The following is an 8,556-nucleotide window of genomic DNA, read 5'->3' on the forward strand; positions in this document are numbered from 1 at the left end:
TGTTAGAATCATTATTATACTCATACCGTTTGTTCTTTTAATATTTTGAATTGTTTTTAGCTTTATTTTTGTTTTCATTTCAATGTTTATTTTTTAAATGTTGTATGCATTTGTCATTTGTATTTCATTTATTTTATTTTCTTAAGTGTGTGTGTATGTGTGTGTATTTATAGAGTTTTAATTTTTCTTTGTAAGTCGCTTTGGATAAAAGCGTCTGCTAAATGACTAAAAGTAATTCCCCGGCCCCATAACCGTCTATACTGGAAGCACAACCATTGTCTTGTTCCCATGTCTGAAGAGTTTCTTAAACCGTTTCTTTACAAAACTTAATTGAAATTTAACACTCATTGTGTAACTCATTGTGTGAAACTCTGTCTGCTTCTTGCAATAAAGTGTGTGTGTGAGTTGTGCCATGTTTAATTTTGCTTCCATGTGAATAACATTTCTCTTTCACAAAAAGTCCTGTTGGCTTGATTGTTGGTTATTTCATCAGCAGATGATTTTGTAGTCAGAAGCTCCAAGTCGTTTGGGTCATCTGATGATTTAGTAATCTGTCGTCGTTTATAATGGTTTCAACTTCACACAATTACAGCTGCTTTGGCACAAAACTAAGCATCTGCTTATGGCCCCTGTGGCCACTAGGGGGCCCCTAAGAGCACATAAAATGATAGGTTTGTTTTTTGGTGATGTTAATGGACAAATGGTTGAGGGTAATTTATACAAAAACACTAAATCAAAGAAAATATACTAATGGGCTGTAGCAGGGCGCAGACGCAGTCGGACTGATTATTGAAGTTGATTTGAAGAGACTGCAGCAAAATGTCACAAAGGACATCCTTCTGGTTCAGAGAAGGGGGGGGGGGAAGAGGAAAAAAGTGGCAAGATAAAGGCATGTTAAGATTTCAAGGAAACTAAAGGCTATGTTGTGAGCTCATGTTAGCTGGCACTTAATAAGCAGTCTAGGTAGCATTGTTTTAGGAAAGTTCATTGATTAAACATCGGACCACTCTTGTGGGTTTGCTGCTGTTACTATTAAAAACCGTAGAAGGGTAAAATGCCTGGCAGAAATTGGTATGATGCAAGCAACAAGGCTACAACAAATAAAATTGATAGTGTTTGTTGGATTTATAGTTTGTGAATAATCAAGCATTGACAGTAGTCAATCATATTGGTGGCACAGAGAGGGTCCCAAATAAAATTCTGCTTGGGGCCCAATAAAGGCTTGGGCCGTCCCTGACTGGAACTATATAGCAAGAATGCATTCACTGTTTTTGGCTCCAGTGTACCCACATGTTTTATGATCTATTGAAGTAGTAGTTCTTGTACTAGTTTTGTTCTCACAACTGCTGGATGTGGAACGGTCCTCCTTTTGAATGTGTATTTTGGAACATTCTTGTCTTTTTGCAATCTTTGCTCAAGTGCCTTTGCGTGAAACATCTAGTTTACAAACTTTAATTTATGTGCTTGATCCTTAAATTTGAAACAGGAATTCAAAGCATGGTTCTCTCAACTGAACATGCACACAACGCAAGCTGTTTTGTCAAGTTAGGGATAACCAGGTTTGGTCAACAGTTTCTTCATCCAGTCAAAGCTCTTGCATGTTTTCGTTTACGGTTTGAGTGTTGTAAGAACTACTTGTTTTTATGTGTGCGTTCAACATTTCGGTTGTCAATTTCTTTCATTTGAGCTATTTTTGGCTCTCAAATTGAGTCTGTTCAGCGGCTCCTTTTGTGCTTTATGCATCCACTTGACTGCTCTTTTGTGGCCAATTTAGGGTTATTTAGCATCAAACCTGGCCATCCAGTTTACACCATGCAATTCCAATGTAAAGTCTTTCGACTAAAGTGTAGTGGTTTTCTACAATCTTTATGGTTTTTATTTATTTATGGTTTTGTCAAATCCTTTGTGCCCAACCCCTGGAAATGGCAGTGTAACAATGTCAGGTTACAACAGAAATCAAACTTGAACTATTTTACACTTTTCCAAGTTTCAAATTAAATATGGTTTTAAGGAACTGTTAAAAGACCATATTAAACCCTAAAGACTGTTCTAAATATGAAATTGACCAAGTCATGTGATGCAGTATAACTTGAAATATACAGTGGTGTGTTTTTGCCCCTTCCTGTTTTTTTTTTTTGTTTTTTTTTTTAATGGTTTGCATGTCACACTTAAAAGATTCAGATCATCAAACAAATTTTAATATTACACAAAGATAACCTGAGTAAATACAAACTGCAGTTTTGAAATTATGATTTCATTTATTAATTGTCCTGCTGCATAAACCAAGTGCGCTTGAGGTCACAAACTGACAGCCGGACATTCTCCTTCAGGATTTTCTGATAGTGAGCAGAATTCATGGTTCCATCAATTATGGCAAGTCATCCAGGTCCTGAATCTGCAAAGCAGCCCCAGACCATCACACTACCACCACCATGTTTGACTGTTGGTATGATGTTGTAAAATAAAATAAATAGAATATTAATATTATTAATGTTATATAATATTTTGCCTAAATAAATTACAAAAGTAATGCTAATATAAATAATTTAAAATCCATTTAAAGTGAATTTAGGCATCATAACATTATAATGTACAATACAAAACATTCATTTTCACTGAGATTTGCAAAAGATTACATTAAAATGTTTTTAAATGATTAGTGTTTTTAAAACTTTAAGTGAGCATTAAATGACAAAGGTAATCTAATTATAATAAATTACACATTCAATATTGAGCATTACTGATTAAAGGGATAGTTCACCCAAAATGAAAATTGAACTGAACGTATTGAGCTCTGTTGTCATCTATTTTTTTTAAGAGGAAAGCATTTATATATATACAGTTTTTGCCCCCTTCCTGTTTTTTTAATTGTTTGCATATTTGTCACACTTAAAAGATTCAGATCATCAAACAAATTTTAATATTACACAAAGATAACCTGAGTAAATACAAACTGCAGTTTTGAAATTATGATTTCATTTATTAAGGGAAAAAAGCTGTCCAAACCTGCCTGGCACTACGTGAAAAAGTAATTGCCCCCTAAATCTAATAACTGGTTGTGCCACCCTTTGCAGCAACAACTGCAATCAAGCGTTTGCGATAAATGGCAATGAGTCTTTCACAGGAATTTTGGCCCACTCTTCTTTGCAGAATTGTTTTCATTCAGCCACATTGGAGGGTTTTTGAGCATGAATGGACTGTTTAAGGTCATGCCACAGCATCTCAATCGGATTTAAGTCTGGACTTTGACTTGGCCACTCCAAAACCTTAATTTTGTTTTTCTTGAGCCATTCAAAGGTGGACTTGCTGGTGTGTTTTGGATCATTGTCCTGCTGCATAAACCAAGTGCGCTTGAGCTTGAGGTCACAAACTGACGGCCGGACATTCTCCTTCAGGATTTTCTGATAGAGAGCAGAATTCATGGTTCCATCCATTATGGCAAGTCATCCAGGTCCTGAAGCTGCAAAGCAGCCCCAGACCATCACACTACCACCACCATGTTTGACTGTTGGTATGATGTTCTTTTTATGAAATGCTGTGTTGGTTTTACGCCAGATGTAACGGGACACACACCTTCCAAAAAGTTCAACTTTTGTCTCATCAGTCCACAGAATATTTGCCCAAAAGTCTTGGGGATAAACAAGATATTTTTTGGCAAATGTGAGACGAGCCTTTGTGTTCTTTTTGGTCAGCAATGGCTTTTGCCTTGGAACTCTCCCATGGATGCCGTTTTTGCCCAGTCTCTTTCTTATTGTTGAATCATGATCACTGACCTTAATTGAGGCAAGTGAGGCCTGCAGTTCTTTAGATGTTGTTCTGGGTTCTTTTTTTGACCTCCTGGATGAGTCGTCGTTGCGCTGTTGGAGTAATTTTGGTAGGCTGGCCACTCCTGGGAAGGTTCACCACTGTTCCAAGCGTTCTCCGTTTGTGGATAATGGCTCTGACCGTGGTTCGCTGGAGTCCCAAAGCCTTAGAAATGGCTTCATAACCCTTTCCAGACTGATACATGTCAACTATTTTGTTTCTCATCTGTTCTTGAATTTCTTTAGATCGCGGCACATGTTGCTCTTTAAGCATGCTTCACTTTGTCAGGTTCTATTTAAGTGATTTCTTGATTTCAACAGGTCTGGCAGTAATCAGGCCTGCGTGTGGCTAGTGAAATTTAACTCTGCTTTCTAAAATAATGTGGTTAATCAGTTCTTTCATGATTTAAGAGGGGCAAATAATTTTTCACGTAGAGCCAGGTAGGTTTGGACAGCTTTTTTTCTCTTGAAATTAAATGAAAATGAAATTATAATTTAAAAACTGCATTTTGTATTTACTTGCATTATCTGAATCTTTTAAGTGTGATAAATATGCAAAAAATTAAAAACAGGAAGGGGGCAAAAACCTTTTCATGGCACTGTACATGCATAAACATACAAAAATCACTTTCAATATTCAAAAATGCTCTTTACGTTAGTTATGGCTCTAATATTCCCATCGTATGTTTTATGCTGTTGTCCCTTTTTTTTTTTCCCTTATCTTTTGTGCTCTTTGGACCCCTTTTCTAGATGGGGTTTTCCTCCCCCTCCCCTGTTGTGCACCTGTTTATGCTTATGACTTTTCTTATGTCCTTTTTAATTTACCCCTTTCGGTTTGGCATTTCCTTTTTCGTATCATTTCTTGAGTCCATGTTCCATTTAGTTATGGTTTTGATCTTTATATTTATGCCTCTTTTGTTCAGTGACTTTGATAATGGTCCTTTTTTAAAACATTTTTTATTAGTATTTGTTCCACTTTTTTTCAAGTCACTTTTGAATTCTCAAATTCACCAATTCTCCTATTTATGGTTTTTATTTGTAGAACTTTAAGGTCTTAAGTTCAGTTTTTAAGATCGGTTTGTCACGGGACTAGCAAAGTTTGTTTTGCGTAATGCATTCTTGCAACTACTTGTTCTGTATCTTGTGCTATGGAATTTTGACTTTAAATCTTGTGCTTACAGCATCAGCTCTGATGCAGAAACTTCAGCCTTCTGTTGAGACTTAACTTCTACAGATCTGAATCTATCTTGACCAGTCAAAACAAGGTTGCGGATAAGGCAATCTATATTACTCTTACTACTCTAATGTGCTTTCAGCACATTCCTGATTGTCGCCTACTTCTACTTCAGGTGCAGGAAGTGATGCAGCTCTACTAATCAGTTTTTCTTCTGTACATGTCTTACACCTTTTTGTTTTATAGCTTTTTGTCAATTTGAGTCCTCATGCTGGCATCCATAGCTAGAATCAACTTGCCTTAGACATTACCAAGACTTTCAGCAAGTTTACTTTCAGATCTCTCATCTGAAACTTGGAGGTTTGGTGTAACATTTCCTAATCTCTAATACCTGGAAACAAACTATGCAAAAGTCTCCTAGTTAACATCAACTTGAGCTTGTTGTGCCTGTGCGTGTGGGTGTGTGAGAAATTAAAAGACATTTATTTTAAATGTACAGCACCGTAATGAGGCGGCAACATATAAGACAAAACAAGAGAGGCTATTCATCTTTCATTGCGCAAAAGTATTTTAATACGAAAGGCTCCAATACAGAGTGGCACAAACTAACATCCAGTGTGCAGAATGATGCACTTGAAGCAACATGGAGTCATAGTGTGCAGCACTCTGCATAGAAAAGTTCAAAGCACAAAGGGAAGAGCTATTGATGTGTAGTGTATTATATCTGTGCGATAGAGTCTTTTCTTTTAACAGTTTAGGAACTGAATCATCTTGGAGAGAGTTTCGTCTTGACTGTTGTAACTGAACGCGACACGCAGTTTGAATGTTGAATGGAGGATAACAGACAGCCGCAGCGGAGAGAAGAATTTATGTGAACTTGAATTTAACAACTTTAATATTCATCTGTACCTCACATTAAACTATGGAAAGGCTTCAGAAGAACATTTATTTTAAATGTACAGCACCGTAATGAGGCAGCAACATATAAGACAAAACAAGAGAGGCTATTCATCTTTCATTGCGCAAAAGTATTTTAATACGAAAGGCTCCAATACAGAGTGGCACAAACTAACATCCAGTGTGCAGAATGATGCACTTGAAGCAACATGGAGTCATAGTGTGCAGCACTCTGCATAGAAAAGTTCAAAGCACAAAGGGAAGAGCTATTGATGTGTAGTGTATTATATCTGTGCGATTAGTTTGCGTTTTGAGATTTTTTACACTGTTTTACATTTCAGTTACTGTGCACGTGAATAACAATTCATAGTGCGGTCTACTCCAGTTGTGATCTAACAGACATATGGTAGTAAGTAACCGGATTAAGAAACTGCAATAAACTCCAGCAAGATAAAGTACTTTTTAATGCAAAACCATTTATGTTTTTTTACAGATCAAGAATAATAAATAGGAACATTGAATTATTTTGGGAGTTTCATAGTCTTGACAGTCGTAACCAAGCGTGACACGCAGTTTGAATCCTGAATGGAAGATAACCGCCGCATTGGAGAGAAGAGTTTGTGAACTTGAATTTAACAACTTGAATGTTCATCTCTCAAATTAAACTCCGGATCAGCTTCAGAACACTTGGAAAACCTTGCATAATCTTTATGGTGCTTTTTATGTTTTTGTGCCTTTCGTGGGTCTTAACAATAACAAAACAGTACACCCATAATATTGGATTTGGATCGGTCTCGTCTGACTGATACCCGATCCAGCAGAAAATGGCAGTATTGGCGCAAATACCGATACTGAGTTTTGGATTGGTGTTTTTTTTTTTTTTTTTTTTTTTTTTTTTGTAATTGTTTACAATATGCTTCTGAAATGTCTCCTTTGGTACTAGCCTATATTTGATAACTTATCACGCCATTGTTCATCTTTAAAATGTCAGGTTTTCTCATTTTCTTCTTATAAATACATCCAAACAGACCCACTTGTCGTTAGCAACTTAAACACTTGGCTCGATGAGAATAATTTCTCCAGATTTCAAAGCTCTTGGATGGTTGATCATTGGTGTGTCAAACATTTTAACAGATTTTATGGAGACTCAACATTTCTGTCGTGTTTCTTACTCCTATTTTTGTTTTAAACCTTCGTTGGGCTTCGTTTGCCACATCTGCCTATGCTCTTGTTTTTTATATTGTTCCTGTATTTTTGCACTTTAGTGTCTGACCTTTTGCGTTTACGTGTGCTCAGAATCAGAATTCGCTTTGTCAAGTGTGTGTGTGTGTGTGTGCAAACACACAAGGAATTTGTGGGTTTTTAAAGTTGTATTTTGCTCCTTTCATTTTATGCCTTTTTGTGCCCTTTTATGACATTTGTCTGTCATTAGGGTTATTCCCTTTTGCCTTGGTGTTAGTAAGTGTGTGTGCTTTTTATAAAAACGGGCTGTAATGCTTTAAAGTTGGTTTTGAAGAGATTCTTTGTGTACATTAAATTTACTTGACTATACAACCTATTACTTGGCTAGTTTTAGATAAAAGACTTTAATGTAAACATTCTCCTGGGTGAATATTTTTGTAATAAGCTTCTGTTCCATAAACTTGGTACTCATTTGGGGTCTTTGCTGTTAGGGGGCAGTCGTGGCCTAATGGTCAGGGAGTCGGACTTGTAACCAGGAGGTTGTGGGTTTGAGTGTCATGTCCGGCAGGAATTGTCGGTGGGGGGAGTGAATAACCAGCGCTCTCTTCCACCCTCAATACCACGACTGAGGTGAGACCCTTGAGCAAGGCACTGAACCCCCAACTGCTCTTTGGACGCCGCAGCAATATGGCTGTCTACTGCTCTGGGTGTGTTCACTACTGTGTGTGTGCATTTTGGATGGGTTAAACGCAGAGCACAAATTCCGAGTATGGGTCGCCTCACTTCTATTCCGATATCATAGTACCTCACTTGGCTATAAATTTTAAGATTGTGTGTACAGATGGCTTGCGGTTTAATTTGTTACAATAACATTGTTCCAGTAACTATATTCTGATGAACATCCCCTAGGAGCGCTTTTGAAATATTTTGGAGGTGGGGCACAACCAATGCCGCCAGCCCCAAATGCTAGTGCTACAGCTGATGATACTGCAGGTGAGTTTTCAACAAGCAATAGTTATATGGGTAACCCATGCCTTTCGTGAGGTTTTTAAAAAAAATTTTTTTATATATAAATATAACTGTTGCATTACCTTCTAATATGACACAACATTGCTAACTTTTATAATAATTTAATTATTTTCATCTTTCATTAGGTCCATCCTCTGCAGGTGAGGAGCACTTACCAGCACCTGCGTCCACTGATCCTGCTGCTCCCATGTCAGTTTCAACCTCAACTGATGTGGCAGGTAATTTAATTGAACAAATACAATGGCTGCTGTGCTATTTATATTGTATTTGTTATTTATATAGAATATCATGCTATGTAATATTTCTAATTGTTAATGTAATTTTTTTTCATAGGTCATTCTATTTGTGGTCATTGGTGTCAATGTCACATGTACTCCCTTAGCAACTTTTAGCCTACACTATGGATCAACAGCTCCTCCAGTTGACCAGCTGAGTGGTCATCTATCCTGTCCGACTCATACTTTTTTTTTT

The 8,556-nt window shown here is 37.0% G+C and overlaps 1 long non-coding RNA gene across 1 annotated transcript in view; it reads left to right on the forward strand.

Moving 5' to 3' along the window:
• LOC107729008 (uncharacterized) overlaps positions 1–8,004 on the forward strand; it is a 23,686-nt gene extending 15,682 nt beyond the window's left edge. Inside the window, exon 5 of the long non-coding RNA XR_001638538.1 lies at positions 7,966–8,004. This is a non-coding gene — a long non-coding RNA (uncharacterized LOC107729008). The remainder of the gene's footprint in view (positions 1–7,965) is intronic.
• Positions 8,005–8,556: the final 552 nt, after the last annotated feature.

Source organism: Sinocyclocheilus rhinocerous, unplaced genomic scaffold (assembly GCF_001515625.1).
Source record: "Sinocyclocheilus rhinocerous isolate Xijiao unplaced genomic scaffold, SAMN03320098_v1.1 scaffold2682, whole genome shotgun sequence".
Classification (NCBI taxonomy): Eukaryota; Metazoa; Chordata; class Actinopteri; order Cypriniformes; family Cyprinidae; genus Sinocyclocheilus; species Sinocyclocheilus rhinocerous.